This window comes from Ambystoma mexicanum, chromosome 5p (assembly GCF_040938575.1).
Source record: "Ambystoma mexicanum isolate Mex_15411 chromosome 5p, UKY_AmexF1_1, whole genome shotgun sequence".
Lineage (NCBI taxonomy): Eukaryota > Metazoa > Chordata > Amphibia > Caudata > Ambystomatidae > Ambystoma > Ambystoma mexicanum.
Window position 1 is genome coordinate 985,653,531 of NC_090930.1, and position 15,701 is coordinate 985,669,231.

At 45.0% G+C, this 15,701-nt stretch overlaps 1 protein-coding gene across 7 annotated transcripts in view; it reads left to right on the forward strand.

Annotated features, from left to right (window-relative positions):
- The window catches only part of FARS2 (phenylalanyl-tRNA synthetase 2, mitochondrial), a 2,528,336-nt gene that overhangs the window by 265,853 nt on the left and 2,246,782 nt on the right, over positions 1-15,701 (forward strand). Inside the window, exon 1 of one of the 7 annotated variants that reach the window (XM_069613457.1) lies at positions 8,852-8,870. The exons of 5 other annotated variants lie outside the window; for them this stretch is intronic. The gene's annotated coding sequence lies outside the window, so the exon portion shown is untranslated. Of the gene's footprint in view, positions 1-8,851; positions 8,871-15,701 lie in introns of those variants that run through there. One more of the 7 variants, XM_069613458.1, reaches the window with a different exon arrangement.

The window sequence follows — 15,701 nt, forward strand, 5'->3', positions numbered from 1 at the left end:
TTGAAGATGCTTACGAAGTTGCTTTCCTAGAGATTACAGCTTTATCTTCCTTATTCGATTAATGAAGATCAGTCTCGATTTGTACTGGGCAGAAGTCCCTTGCCAATATGTGGCAAGTGACACCTTGGATTCTGCTGTTGGGGGTTTCATTGGAAAGGTGGCTATGCCTCACTCACAAATGAGAGAACTTTTGATTCGGATGGATTGGAGTTTGTTTTGGGTTCTCAAGTCTTTGAGTTTCCAACCAGGGTTTCTAAGCAAGATGCAACATTGATGTGTCTTTGCCGTGCTGCAAGTGCAACACTAGTCTTTACTGCGCTGCATTGCATCGTAGCAAAGTATCACACAGTGTGGCGGGGGTGTGAGCAGGTAGTGGACATTTAAGGGGTCAGGCGATGGGCGTCATGGATGGTGCTCATGGATCCAGGCTGGTGGAAGTGGAAGAGGAGCTGCAGTGAGAGACTAAGGTAAGTTGGGATGGGGTAAAGGGAGTGCTTGAGGCAGGGTGTGGAGTTCAAGAGGTGGACCGCCCTTTGTGAAAGAGGGTTGGGTGGGACGGGGCAGCAAGGGAAAGAGTTCCAATGTATTTATTGTTTAGGAAAGACCAGCGCATTAAATACATGCGGAGTAAAGACATGATACTGATCCAACTACTTTAGACCAAACCATTAGCTAGAATCCTCATGGCATGATTATTTTGGAGAGCAGTGTGGAATACAGAAGGCACTAAAACAGGGATGTACCTTCTTTTCCCATGAGTTGTGAATCCTCAAATGAATTTGCTGCAACAGGATTTTTTGCATAAAGGAATAACGGTCACAGGCACTTCAGCATATAGTGTCAACATATGACACAAATATTTTATTATTTATGAAAGATTCATTTCATACAGTACCCGTTATGTTATGTTATTGGGATTTATACCGTGCAATGCTGGCGTTCCAGTGGATCTGAAAGAGGAAACAAATTAGGGGGGAGTGGTTAGGGATTTGTGGAAAAAGACAAGGCGTGGTGCTCTCCATGTTGGTTCTGGTAGAGCCAGGAGCAATTGGTGTCTGTCGGATGAGTTCTCTAGTGGTTTGTGCTGTATCCCCTTTAGTCTGTTTCCAGATGGGTGACCTACTAGGGCAGAGGGATCTGTGAGTTATGGGAGGTTTGTAGCAGTTGCTTAGAGAGGTGCAGAGTTTTAACTAAGTTGTGATGGGCCAACATCTTTCAATTAACCTTAATTTTTGTTTAGTAATTGGTGAGCAGGTGTTGAGTGAGGTGTTTGAAAAATGAGGTTGTTAGTCAATTGGATTCTTTGAACAGCTCTGCTGGGCTAGATTTTGTTAGCGTGTCTTAAGTTGTCTTGTACGTTTCTTTCTGGTTGTATCTTCGTTCCACAAATGATTTCCGCATTCTCTCGGATGGAAAGGCTAGTCCTGTTTTGTGGTGTTCCTTTGTCGAGGAGATTTGTTGTGTTGTTACTTAAATGTGTTTTGGGCAATGGGTTCATTTTGATGGGTCTTGTGTTGGACAAGATGTCACATTGTGTTGTATTGTTCCGTAAATGAGGATTCAGTCATTGTGTTCATTTTTATGTGTCAGTCGTTGCAAGGAGTATCAGATTGCGCAGGGGTAGCATCATAGTGGTTGCCTGTTGTAGTCTGATTCCTAACTTAGGGTAGGAGACAGATCTCTATCCTGGTGTATTCACTATCCAGGTTTTCAACAGTTTCTACAAAGTTAGATTGTCTTCTGTTGTCCAGATTTCTTTTGGGATTGAGTCCCATAGTTTTACTATGAGGATGGAGAAGGCACTACCTCCATGCTTACTGTTCTCATAATTTGGGGTTCTACAAGTATGTTTCTGATTGATCTCAGTGTCCTCCCTTGATAGGGGGTGATTTTTGATTGGAGGAATTCTTCTCTCTGTCCCATGTAGTGCTCTTTGAGCGATACAGAGCGCTTTGAAAGTGGACTCTTGTATTCACTGGTAACTAGTGTAGGCTTATTAAGGCCAGAGGAATGTGTGCTTCCTCCTGTTCATTCTTAGTAGTCTTGTGTGAGGATTCCTGTGGAGTCATCACTGATCCCCAGCCTAAAGTCTACTCCCATTTGGAATGGGGAAGGCAGCCGCTACCTGTCCTGTCACTGGGGGTGGTATTTGGAGGGTGGAACACAGGGGAGGAGATGGCTCTAAGGGGAGAGTGATGACTCCACAAGGAGAGAAACGATATACTTATCTTTATTGTGAAGAGGATCCATTAATTCCAGTGTTTTTGATGGCTTGCTGCCATTATTCAAAACCATTTGCTTCAAGAACCCTGAGAATAACTCTGTTTAAACAAAAAGCCAATGCAATCTTCATGTAGACATGGTTAAATTAAAACATAGGAAACATCAGATGTTTATGGTAATTGTAATGTTATTGCAACTGTTAAACCATTTGATGTAAAATCCATTGAAAATTCCTCAGACTCAAAGTCCCAGAAAGCTTCAAGTACTGTGACAAGGAAGAGGAGCAAGGAGTTCATGTGGAGGAAATGTGACCTTGAGAACACTGAGCAGTCTAGTTGTTACAAATCTGATCAGCTGTGCAGGACATTGAAATCCCCAATTCACCTGCAGCTAATAGAACGTGAAAGGAGAGAGAAGGTGCCGGGGGCTTGAGGACAGAGACGTTCCCACAAAGCTGAGGGGAGAAAAGTGCACAAGAGACAGGCGTGTAAGGAATCCTGCAAACAAGAAAGGATAGGCAAGTACTACAGACAGGCAACAAAGGCAGTGAACAGAAAGGGCCAGGGAGTGTAAGTAAGACCAACATTTCAGGTTCCCACTTCAGGCGTACACAGAATGAGGTAAGAGTTTCCCACAGGGTCTGGTGAAACACTAGCCTTCTGAGCTGGTTACTGTTACAGGGCCCCACTCTGAATGCTCTAGAAAGGAGCAGCAGGGGTGGATGTCTGTGTCTGAACCCTAAGGCGAAAACAAGGAAACAGTACTCACAAGACAGAAGCCTGTACAGATCCAGCAGGAACTGAACAATGACTGCCTCCTGAAGCAGGAACCAGCAAACTGGCACAAGGTACAATACTGAAATACGACAAAGGTAAGGGGCAGAGATTGCCTGCTGGGAAAGCCAGCAGCCAAACTCTAAACAACGGAATTACACAAGCACAAGTGAGGACAAGAACAGTAACAGTAATATCAAGGGAAGAATAGGTAGTCAAGGTAAGCAAGGTTCAGGACAGAGACCAGGAATGAAAGAGGAGAAGCAAGAAGAAAATAATCTATCTAAGTGCAATGGTACAGGAGACTGGAACTGCAGACTAGAAACAAAGGACCAGAATCAATGAACAGCAGACAGAATTATAGACCAGGAACAAGAAAACTCAGGACTAGGATAACAAGGACTGAACTGCAGACTGGTAACAAAGAACTGTAACTATAGACTGGAATAACAAGGGCAGGACTGCAGACAGGTGGCAAGGAAACTCAGGACTGGAATCTAGAAAGCAAAGGCCAGGTACACGGACTAGGGTCACCGAACAAGGAACTACAGGGAACAAGATAATTGGTGGTGGAGAGATGGGGCTGCAAACAGGGAACAGAGGACTGCAAGCAGTGGAGCAGGACTGCTAGGCAAGGAGTACAGAGGTGCATGGCAGAAGGTAGGAGTGCAGGGAGAGTTGTAGGCTGCAAGGCAGGGAGCCCAGGGCACTGGAACAGGAGCAGGTTCTGGAAGTACCAGGACACGACAGATATCCAAGGATCAAAGCACAGTGGGCTGCGAGCAAACTCGATGCAAGAGCCATCTGCTCCTGCAGGCAGCTGCTTAAATACTGACCTGCCCTGTGCTGAAGCATGCTCATTAGCAGCACCTGCACCACCACGCCTGAAGGTAATTTGCCTCCTCCGTCTCTGGTCTTGGGAAAGTAAAAGCAGCACTGATCTCTAAGGCTTCTGGGGATTGTGGTACTAAGACTGCTGCATAGGAATAGCCAGGGAATGAAAACTGCCACAAGGTGCATTATGGGATATGTAGTTTGTGAAATGACATAAGGAAGTACCAGCTTTTTGCAAACGGAAAATAAAGACAAAAATATGAATAAGCATTGTCCGGGGAGGATTATGGTGATGAATTAGTCCCAGTAGTCTGCGCAGTCGTGACAGAAAGCAGGTTGCAGAGTGCACAGAGTGGGAAGTGTGACCGTTGGCAGAGGGAATCCTACGAAGGGCTGTGTGAAGAGAAGCTTGCAAGAAGTCAACTGGCGGCGCTCAGGACTGGAGAATAGCTGCAGGCGAGAGAAAGCGGATGGTGCTCAGTGGAGCCATGTACAGCGACGCGGTACTGCAAAGCAGCCCTGGTCTTAGCAGGGAAGTCTGGAAGAGCTGACGCACAGACCAAGTGGGACTCTACCATTAAAGGGAAGTCAGCCCCTCGCGAGCACTTTTCAACCACCGCACAAAGCGCTGGTGAGTCACCCTTATAGCAAAGGGGGCCCGGGAGGTGCAGATATCCTAAAAAGCATATTAAAAGCACTTTTGAATACCTACCTAATAGAACTAAGTGGACAAAGCGAATATGGTGCAATTCTCCTGACATGAGATGTCATTTGGGGGAAACCTGGGGCCAGCACTGCCTAAGCCAAGAGACATAGCAAAAAGAACAACCAGGGCAGATGTGGTGCAATTCTCCTGACATGAGATATAATTTGGGGGAACTTGGGGCCAGCACTTCCTACGCCAAGAGATATTGCAAAATGAACAACGAGGGCAAATGTGGTGCAATTCTCCTGACTTAAGGCGTAGTTCGGCGAAACCTGGAACCAACATTGCCAAGAGCCAAAAGAGATTGTAAGAGAAATAAAGAGGCACAATGTGTACAATTCTCCTGACTTAAGAGGTCTGTTGGGAGGAATCTGGAACAAGCATTACCAAGAGTTAAGAGAGATTGAAAGACATGTTGGACGCCAAAGCTTGAACAAGCCCACAGACATTGTATGTCAGTTTGGGGGAAATTGGTACAAGTAACAGTTGAAGCCAACAACAGTGTGCTAATGAAGAAGCACAGTTGTGTGGTACATAAGGAGAAAGTGAATGTGAAGAAAAGCCTGATAAAGACATCAGGTAGTGAAACCTTTTTGGACAAGGATACCTGGCAGGAGAGTATACCAGAATATCAAGAGTTTTAAGTTGATATGTTTCTTGGCAGGAGAGTGTACTGGGAAACCCACTTTGAATTGATATGTTGAAAAGAGACTGGGTCATATTAAGTTGTTGTTTCCTTCGAAAGAATATTCAACCAGAAACCTTGAAAAAACTTTCCTTTTGCAATACTGAAATCTCTTTTGTGAGCATTTTTTATTTTTGCCATCCTGAAAAGTAGTAAAGACTTTCCTTTACATCATTCAAATAAACACTGTGGAAAAGATACTTTGTTTAGCCATTCTGAGAGACTAGGAGAGATTTCCTATTTTCCATATCAAGCTCATGGAAGTAAAATGTGTTTTGTCATCTTGAGGAGAGTATTAGGTAAAAGAGAAATGAAATGTGTAATGCCTTTAATAGACTGGTTTTGACACAGAACATTGTGAATAATTTGCTTGAATTAATCCAGGGGAAGGGAGCCAACCCTTGGATACAAGAAGTATTTCTGTAGAAGTTTTATTTGTGAGTTATCACACTTTTCTATTGAGCTAAACTGTGAAACATTTAACTTGCACATTTTGTTTGAATGTAATAGTGTGAGGGTCAGATTGAGCTTTCAACACAAGGTCATCCTGCTTTAGTTTTAGTTTTATAGCAGGGGACACCCTTGTTAGGATAGGGAAAGTTAGGCCTTTATCCAAACCCCTTTCTGTTAATAAAATGACTAATGTTGAGAATGATGCCCAGGTCCCCTCCCCGCCAGTTGCACACCTGCACTGCCCCCTTGGCAACAATTGCACTCAGGGACTATTTGTATATCCCTACAGCCCCCTACCAGCACTTGACACCTGATGTCTGCACTTGCACTTGCCACCAGCTGGCTGCACTTTTTATTCATGGTCTTTATTTATTTTACTGTTATCCTATGTTCTGCACTGCCCCCTCCTCCTTTCCCCCTGCACTTTTCCCTTTCCCCCCTCCCCTGCACTTGCACAATCTCAATGTCACCTAGCCTAGTAAGATCGTTGTCTCTGTCGTCCCTCTGTTTCCCCTCCCTCCCTTGCCTTTTTGCGCGTTGAAACACTTGTGTAAAGGCGCGTTATAAATGCCATATATCATATCATATAATTTGTGTCCGCCTGTCATTTCTAACCCCTCACACTTGCCACTGTGCTTTGTATGCATTGTTAGTTGTTGTTGAGATAATCTGGCATTCCGAGGTATAGGCTTTCATGTAATCTATTCTGGAAACGCATCAAATTCAAAGTCCTCTGCATTGCCCATAAATCCCAACGCAGACAAGGAGCTGAATTCCTGCAGATCTGCCACTACGAGCCAAGAAGGGACGTAAGACCAAGCGACGACCTACAAATAGAGACAAAACAATACGAAAAGAATAAATTCAGAGGTAACCGCATTCTCACGCCTAATTGCTAACCAATGGAACACCATGCCCAAAGAAATCAGAACCACAGAAGACCACATCACCTGCAGGAAACTAATAGAAACCTGGTTATTCAGCAGAAAATGACAAGCACTAAAGGACAACGAATGGCAAAAAAATCATGGACCAAAAGAAACACAGTAAGGGACGTGGTCACAGATAACAACGACAAAACCAAGAAGGACGAGAATACCCCAACTCCCACCATTCAGTCCCCAACAACTAGAGGAATCTGCAAAGAATAGCATGCCCAATCAACAAACAAACCCAGGTAAAGACACCCACCTAGCAATTTATGCACTCAGGAAAGCCCTGAAAGGTAATACATTAAATCGGAACATTACCCTAACAATTGCCCACCCACATAACTAGGTTTGCCCGGTAGATCATCACGTCCTCAAATCTATTATAATACCAGCTGTGCACCAATTTAGCAAATACAAAGAGGAGGGGGGGGATTTGTCCCATGAGCAGAAAGGGAGGGGACAGAAGACCAAAATAACACCATTGATCCCTTACTGCTATATATCAAAGTCAACGTGATTAAATTGTTCAGAAAAGTACCAAACTCTGGTATCATGCACTTTTGTGAAATTCTCTGAAAACGAAAAGGGCAAATTTCTAGAAAGTTATTTGAAATATTTATTTTTTAAACAAAGAAAATCCTAATAACACAAAAGTTGTAATAACGGAGAAGTGTAACAAAAATTATAAAAACACTCAGAATTGTAATTCACAGTGGAAAATTTGGTTTAGTTTTAAGAACAAAAAAACAATCAATTATTCTTTTTGTGAAACAAAAAAAAAAAAAATGTTTTTGTTTTTTAAATAGGTTATTCTTTTTATAAAGTCACAAAGAAGAAATAAAGAAGGAATGGAGTACTAGTGGAGAGAAAGTATATGGACGGTTCTTAAGGTAAAAAGTTCTTCCTTTTCCACACAGAACAGCCGTGTCCACTCAAACTCTAACTCCAATAATCCTAATGACAGGTCTGCCTACGTGTAGGTGTCAAAAAAATATTTCAGAAAAAATCAAGGTTGACATCATCACAACAACGTTTCGGCTAACATGCCGCCTGTCTGGCCATAGTTTCTTTGCATAGTTGAAAGTTGCCTTCCTCAGGGCGAAAGAACCTCACAACAGTTTAACCCTGTGGGGAAGCAGACATGAAAGAAAATAAAATTAAATTTAAAAGCATAATGGGAGCGAACTCCAAAATTTAAGTAAAGTTGCCCTTGTTGTTTAAAAGAGAATAAATTAGGAAATCAATTACCTCAATTTTGCAGGCTGTGGGTAAGTTAGAAATACAGGCGTGAAAAAAGGGGCTCAGAGGCCCACGATAGTAATGCCTGTAAAGCGGAACCAACAGGGCCCTTGGTGTAACTGCATCGAGTAAGGACTCATATTGGAGAAAACAACAACTGAAATGGAAGGGGGAACTTATCAGAATAAAGATTAAGAGAGGACAAATTGAAGTTGTCCAAATGGGGAGAGGAGTGGAGAGGTGTGTACTTACATGTGGATTGTGCACCAATTTAGCAGCCAACCGCACAACAGGCCAAAAACGCAACTGCCGCAATTAGTCCCTCCCGAGGAACTATGGAACACCTGCCTCAAACCCATAGGGGAAGTCAGCCTCCATGCTTGGAGAGGAGGCAGGACTGGCCGACAGACCACAACCAAGAACGTGGGAAGGTGCCATTGAACGGTAACTAAAGACGCACTTCAGAGGCCCTGTCAAACTAACCGATATACTAACCAAGTCCCCCTTCCTGCTCCTCCAACATAACCAACTCCCTATACAAGACTAGGGGCTAGCCATACTACACATCGAACCATTGAGAACTAATCTAATCCTTGCATTCACCCAACTCTCTGAGACTCTGAAAGAAACCTTACAGGAACACACCACTGCACATAGTCCATAAATCCATTGACACAGAACAAATGCACACCAATACAATAAACACAGAACAGTCATACAAGACTCTGGACCCCCTTGTGGATACAATAGACCAGTGACCACAACCCCAGTCTAACCTCATATGAGCCGCATACCCAACACTAGCACTAGCACGCATCCAAGCCACAGAGTCCTACCCATACATTTACAACAGGCGGGGCCTCGAATTGACTCAACTTTGAATCGCAAAACAGCACACACAGACGCTAGTTCCTCCTGGTTCTGCACCTATCCTATCATCCTATCCTCACTGACATACCCCACCCTCTTCTTTTGCAGAGCCACGTGAGCGCCTGGAGACTACCCTCAGTTGGTAGCAGTGCCCGGTATGTATCTAAATTACATAACATAGTAGCGATGGTCCGGTGTGGGAAACTCGGGTTGGAAGTATGCATCTGATTGAGCGTAGTTGGAAGAAGCATTTTCATACTATCCAGGAGTAATTCACAGATTTGTTGTTTTCCTGTCTTATTCCCATTTCTGGTGACCAAGGGTTGCAATAGGTTGTCACTTTGGGGGTGATTATTATTTCTCTTTTGCTTGGGCTTAGTTTTAGGTTACTATTGGTCATCGAGACTAATAGGTTATGCTTGATTTAGACTGTGTTCCGGTTTACAAATTAATTGCACCAACTCCTGTTTATTTCCTCTGCCTGATGTTGAAGCTGGGGAACTATGTTCTCCCTCTTCCCTGGGAATGGGAAACACTTAAATAATGAATTAATTTATAACGAGCTTAATAGCACAGGATCGGGATTCGAACTTGAGTTGTGCTGCTTTGTCCTGCTTCCAAGACAAACACGTTTCCCCTGAGCTATCCTTCCTCCCCAAAGATGCATCATGACACGCAATCGTTGTTTGATGGCAATATTACATGGCATTTGTGTACAGTTCAGTCTCTGCTTAGCTACTGGTGTTCACTTCCACTTTCCATGACAGACCTAGTCGCACTAAGTAAAATGGTGGTTCTCCCAGAACTCATTTATGTATTTGCATGGACCTCAGTTTGCATTCTGGTTAGTATTTTAAATGAAGTTATTCAGTTGCTGGTGAGGCATTTTTGGCGACATCGCAAATGGAGGGTTTCTCTTCAAACATTTAAAATGACTTTCGAGATCTCGTTGCGCTGATTTTGAGTCATAATATTTGGCTTCCAAACTGCAGTTCCTAACCCACTCGCTTGGGAAACCCAAACTTGGAATGACACGTGTTGGCCAGGGAAGTATCACTGCTAAAGTTGAAATGATTGGTCATAGGCAGTACCTTTCAGGACATCACAAAGAAGTCGCTGGTTACAGTTGGGCTGTGAGTTTTGGCCCAGGCACGTCAGCAGACAGCACATGAAATACCATTTTTCTAGGGCATGCCCAATATTTCCACTTTTTCTGTTGCAGTCCAAGAAACTGACTTAAGCCCATACATTAAAGGAGGCTGTATGACCGGTTTAGTGGTGAAGTGTTTGCTTTTTTAGATGTAATGTGTGCTCAATATAAAAGTTGATTCCTGCTGCAAAAGGGACGTGGCCTAAAGTGTCCCGTTTGGCAGCAACCCTACTCTACTACTGCTGGGAAAACCCAGCTCTATCTGCTGCAGATGAAGCTGGAATTCAAAGAATGTACAAAAAAATTTAAAAAATTGCGAAATCTGCAATCCGGGGAAGAGACTTCAGGAGGATCCTGAATCCGGGATCCCGGGAATAACGGCACAGCATCCAAGTGCTGAAATACTGGGAATTGTACTGCAGGTAGGAAAATAGGCAGCTGTTTTAAACGGAAAAGCACAACATTGGTCTTTTAAAATGTCTTTGCATAAGTTAAGGAAATGGGCACCTAATCATTCTTTAGTGCTGAAGGGGAGTCCAGTGCGCAGAAATCAGTTGGATGTCTGAAAATTATACCTAGCCCACAAGTACTCTGCATTATCCTCTTGTCTTCTGGCTCCATTGCACAGATTTGAGCTGCGGTGCGATTGTCGAAAGGGCCAGTGTTTGCCTCCTGTGCGGGGCGGGGGGAGACCTCTTCTCAGCAAATCAGCAAATGAGCAAATGAGCCGCCTGATTGTTGTGAGCACAATTGTTGTCCAGATGCCTTGAGGTTTGCTAGGATATTCAAATGTACTAGTTAGCATCGATGGTGTTGAACATTGGAGGTTTGTTGGCACTAACAGGTGCCTTGATATGCAAAGCGTCGCCCAAAGCTCGGACATCAGTGTCAATTCAGCTTGCTGATCTATTGAAGCTCGAGGGCTTACCAACATCTCAGAACTAGCTTTATGTCCCATTCTGGGGCTGATGAGGAACAACAACTATCGGGGTTAATGCTTCTGTAGTTTTGTTGCTGGGGCCTCTTCAAGTGAACCACACAAAGTCAGAACCCTCTTCCGGTTATTTCTTTTTGCCCGCAGCCTGAGTCACATCGAGGCACAGTGCCTCTCTCTGGATCGCTTGTCCTGATCTTTTGGTCATAACTATAGACAAGCTCCATGTTTTTTTTCCAACTGGTGCCCTTCATGTTCCTCGAGGTATACATTGTTTATAACGAAAATTAAAAAAGTATATGTGGTATATGTGGGGGGTGGGGTAAGGGACTAAAAAGGGTGGAGTGTTTGAGGGGGTTAATAAAGCAACAAAAACAGGGGCCTTTGGGGGGACCCCCAAAATAAAAAAAGAGGAAAAATATTTTTTCGATATGTTAGAGTCACTGAAAAAGGTTGTCACTATTTTTCTTGTCGTTATAAAAACATGTAACCGTTCCTCAAGGATGTTAAGGGTACATTCTCTTCCCCTACTCTGATCAGCTGGCTGATTTCACTGCTGTGGAAGGAGACTGAACTTCCAACACCCTCAACAGATAACAGATTGGGCTTCCCCATTCCATTAAACCCAATTGGTGGCTTCAAAGACTACTGTTATTATCTAATGGGGACATATCCCTAGTGGAGTTGCCTTCTTTTGCAGCAATTCCCAGAATGTCTTGCTCCTATCAGAGTTGCTGTGGGCAGAATCAAAACAGGAGGGGAATTTACAATATGGTGAAAGGAATCTCCCCTGTCCAGGTGTTCCCCTGCTGCCTTAGCTCCTTCCATACCATGACTCTGTCAGAACAAAGGCCTCTGACTGCAATTACCTTTCCTTGCTTAATCACCTCTGCTGTCCAGTCTCTAGTGGTATTTTTTTGGGTCCAGCCCATCCTTCAGAATTCCCTCTTCTTATGTGAATGATGTGCAAGAATTGGAACAAAGCCTGTTCTTGTAAAAGGGGGATAATAACTCCTCTTAGCTTGGGGGGTGGGGGCCTAGTGAGAAGTCCAGAACCAGTTCTAACGCTGAAGACGGTGGCAGGTTTGAGGGCCTCAATCCCTGCTCCCTTCCTTCCACCCCTTTTGCCAGTAGGTTTCCTTCGGGTCATCTTCGACTCTACACTCTCCTTCTCTCCTCACATCTCTGACGTCTCCAATAAGTCACACTACCATCCACGCCTCCTCAGAGGTATTCTTCCTTTCCTCTCATTCCTCCAGAAGCTCACTGTCTCCAGAGCTCTGGTTCTCTCTAGGCTTGACTATCGCAACATCCTCTTTCTAAATCTGCCTGCTTCTTCTCTCCGCCCTCTGCAACTCATCCAGAACAGGACTGCAAGACTTGTCCTTGGCCTCAATCCCAGGGATCGTATCTCTCCAGGACTGAAATATCTGCACTGGCTCCCAGTGGCTGCGAGGATTAAGTTCAAAACCCTCTGCATTGTCCGCAAGGCCTTATGGGGCCTCAATACCTCCAACTCTCTCTTCATAAATATCTTCCTTCTCGAGCTCTTCGCTCATCCGCCTCCAACTACCTCATAGTCAGTTGCTTCTCCAAGCAACGAGTTGGTGGTAGATCTCTCTCTTCGGCTGGGGCCTCCCTCTGGAACAGCCTCCCTGCCTCCAATAAACTTGAGGAGAACCATCTCCGGTTCCGGAAGCACCTTAAAACCTTCCTCTTTGCTTCTGCTTTCTCTCCCCCTGTCCCCTGTTGAACTCCTGGCCTGGCTGAAGCTGCACTGGTTACCTAGCCACCCTTCTGATCTCAGGCCCAGGCCCCGTCAGCTACACACCTGTACTGCCTGGCAACCCCTGCACCTGGGGACTGTTTTCTGTATCCCTTCAGTCCCCTACCAGCACTCATGTCTGCACTAACCTTGCACTTGTCTGCACTTACCTTGCACTCACCACCAGTTGGCTGTTTCTTATTTATCTTATTTATTCTAGTATCCCATGTACTGCACTTCCCCTCCCATGCACTTGCTCAATCTGAATGACACCTGGCCTAGTAAGATTGTTGTCTGTCTTCCCTCTGTTCCCCCTCCCTTGCCTTGTCACGCCTTGAAACACTTGTGTATAGGCGTGTTATAAATGCCATCATATCATATATCATATTATATCATATCATGCAGTCAACGATTGTCTCATACCATACCTCCAACAACAAATGCTCGCCAGTCTCATGCTATTAGTTTCAGTGCTACCAAAGTTATCCGGAACTACAGAAAACTGAGACCGCATTGGAAATGGCAACGCTCCAGACTTGCGTATTACTGCCGTCGTGAGGAGAGAGAAAAAGAGAGAGAGGGAGAGAACTTTCAGATCAAGCCGTACACAGCAGCCAGCCGAGCCACACAACACTCCCCAGCACTGTGTGGTATGTCAGAAGAAAGAGCCATACAAAGGGGTGGTATTTCGAACACAAGGTTTTATTCCAATAATAGAAAAAGGACCTATATTTCCCTATGCCTAGAAGGTTTGCCCTACCTAACTGAATTCTAACTCTGGTGCTCGTAGTCAGGGAGTCAGGGTGGTTGGCAAACTAAAGAATCAATCCTCTGCCCAAACTATCCTACTCTGACCCTACCACTAATCAAAGGTATTCAGCAAACAGAAATGGAACCAGGAGAATTACTCAATTTTCCTGGTCCAACTGGTTCAGCCTAAGGGCTGATTTCTGATAGTCTCTTGCAACAGTTGTATAAGCCCTTGTATTTCTTTCCAGGGACTTCTTTGGACGTGGTTAAATGTTCAACAATTATTCTTTCTTAGTGGTATATATATTCCTGGACTTGTCTTCTCTTCCTCTTGTCTATTGCAACAAGGGGGATCACTCCAGTAATGTCCTTGGCTTTTCCCACGGTTTCTACAAATCCCTTGGTGAGGGCAGCGACTCCCGTAGCAATTTGCAGTTATTGTGATGAGGGAGATTACGTCCAACTCACTCTTCACTCTTGGTATCTTACCTACAATTACTGTGACAAGGGAGATTACTCCGGAGGTACTCTTCACTCTGGGTATCTTTCTTGTAACAACTGTGAGGAGGCCAATTACTCCTGAGGTACTCTTCGCTCTTTGTATCTCTCTTGTAGTGACTGTGATGAAGTGTTTACTCCAGAGACATTCTTCACTCTTGGTATCTCTCTTGTAATTACTGTAATGAGGGAGATTACTCCTGCGGCAGTCTTCATTTTTTCCTAAACCTCTACTGGGCGTCCTGTTGCTCCAGTAACCTTCTTTCTGGTGGGGGCACATCACTGATTCTTTCAAGGATGTTGGTCTTGCTTGCTCTTGTCGAATGTTCTTTGCATCTCTATCTCTGCTTCCCACTGTTCTGCGCTGGCTCTGCAGGCTTCTTAGCCTGTCGGTGTTGGCATAGCTGAACGGCCCCACAGTCCACCATCAGCCGTCTCTCCAGCTTTGTTGTAGTTTGGGTCTCTGCCTGACTAGGGAGTGCTCTGCCGACGGCTCCAAGGTGTCCTCATGACCGAGGACCAGCTTATTCCACTCACTTCCTCGTTTCCAGGTTTGAATCTCCCGTGGATCACAGGCTTCATGCCAGACTCTCCTTTGACTGAGTCCCTTCTTGCTTTTTATATCCTGTAGCTGGGTCCTCCCCAGCGGAATGCCGTAGTCGTTATTTTGTATCAATGGAGTATTCCTAATGCCTCCTTGGGGCAACCTCGTCTAAGTACTGTCTAGACTTGTGGATCTTCCTTGGGGCAGAGAGAGCAAATCCCCCAGGCACAAACTGAAATGCTCAGACTTTTTGAGCCACCATAGTTGTTTTGCAGCAGACCTTCACAGAAAAAGTGGAGGGGGCTTAGACCCCTAATTGTAATCTTGAAGGTGTACAATACATCCCGGGTGGGGAAGACTGGGCCAGATTGGTCAGGAACAGAGAGCCAACCCAAAAAGGGTGAGGGATACAAAAGAGGTCCACAGGAAACAGGAAGTATGGGTTGTTTGGTGATGTCAGATCAGAGGAGGTGGAGGTGTTGAAACAAGACACCAGCATGAGGAAGGAAGGAGCAGCAGATTGTGGAGAAGATTTCTGGAGAAGGTGAGGTATTAGGTAGTCAGGGCAAGTGATACTGCAGTGTTGGTGTGCGTTGTGAATTCGTCCCTTCTACACAAGGGGGACCCATTCCCTTTGGGACTAGGGAGGTGAGCCCACTATGCATTACCCTCCCTAGGGGATAAGGCAAGTGGGATCCCATTGGGGACCATTTGGGGACAAGGAATGCCCCATAGGATTTCCCTGCACCAGCATCCTATTCCGTCAATGTCAAGAGATGGAACAGGCACATCGAAGAGCAGACCATGTAAACTACAGCAAAGGCATGATTGCAAGGGCCAGAACGACTGCCTCTACTGCAGAGCAGCACCGCTGTCGCACTGGTATGTGGCAGCACCCGAGCAGCAGTTGAAGGGTGAGAGAAGCAGTCGACAAAACACAGCTAATTTTCCAAATGACCCAGGATAGGATGAGAGAAAGAACCGACGATACAGGGCTGAGCAGGCCGTAGCCCACACACACAAGGCTAACGATCTGAATACCCCAGGAGGGGGTGAGAGAAGCAACAAATGAGCAAGGCTGTACCAGCCTGCAACCCATGCTAGCTTAAGAATACAAATACCCCAGGAGGGGGAGAGAAAAGTGATAAATCACAGAAAGGCTGAGCTGGCCTGTAGCCTTGTGGGGGCCTGAGAAACTGGCTACCCCATGAAAGGGTGCAGTGAAGGTATAATGCAAATAGGGCTCACAGACCTGGAGCTTACCCGAGGCTAAAACTGTGAACATCCCAGGGGGATAAGAACAAACTTTGGTTTGCTAATGAACAGTGACTTATACAGGTCAGGA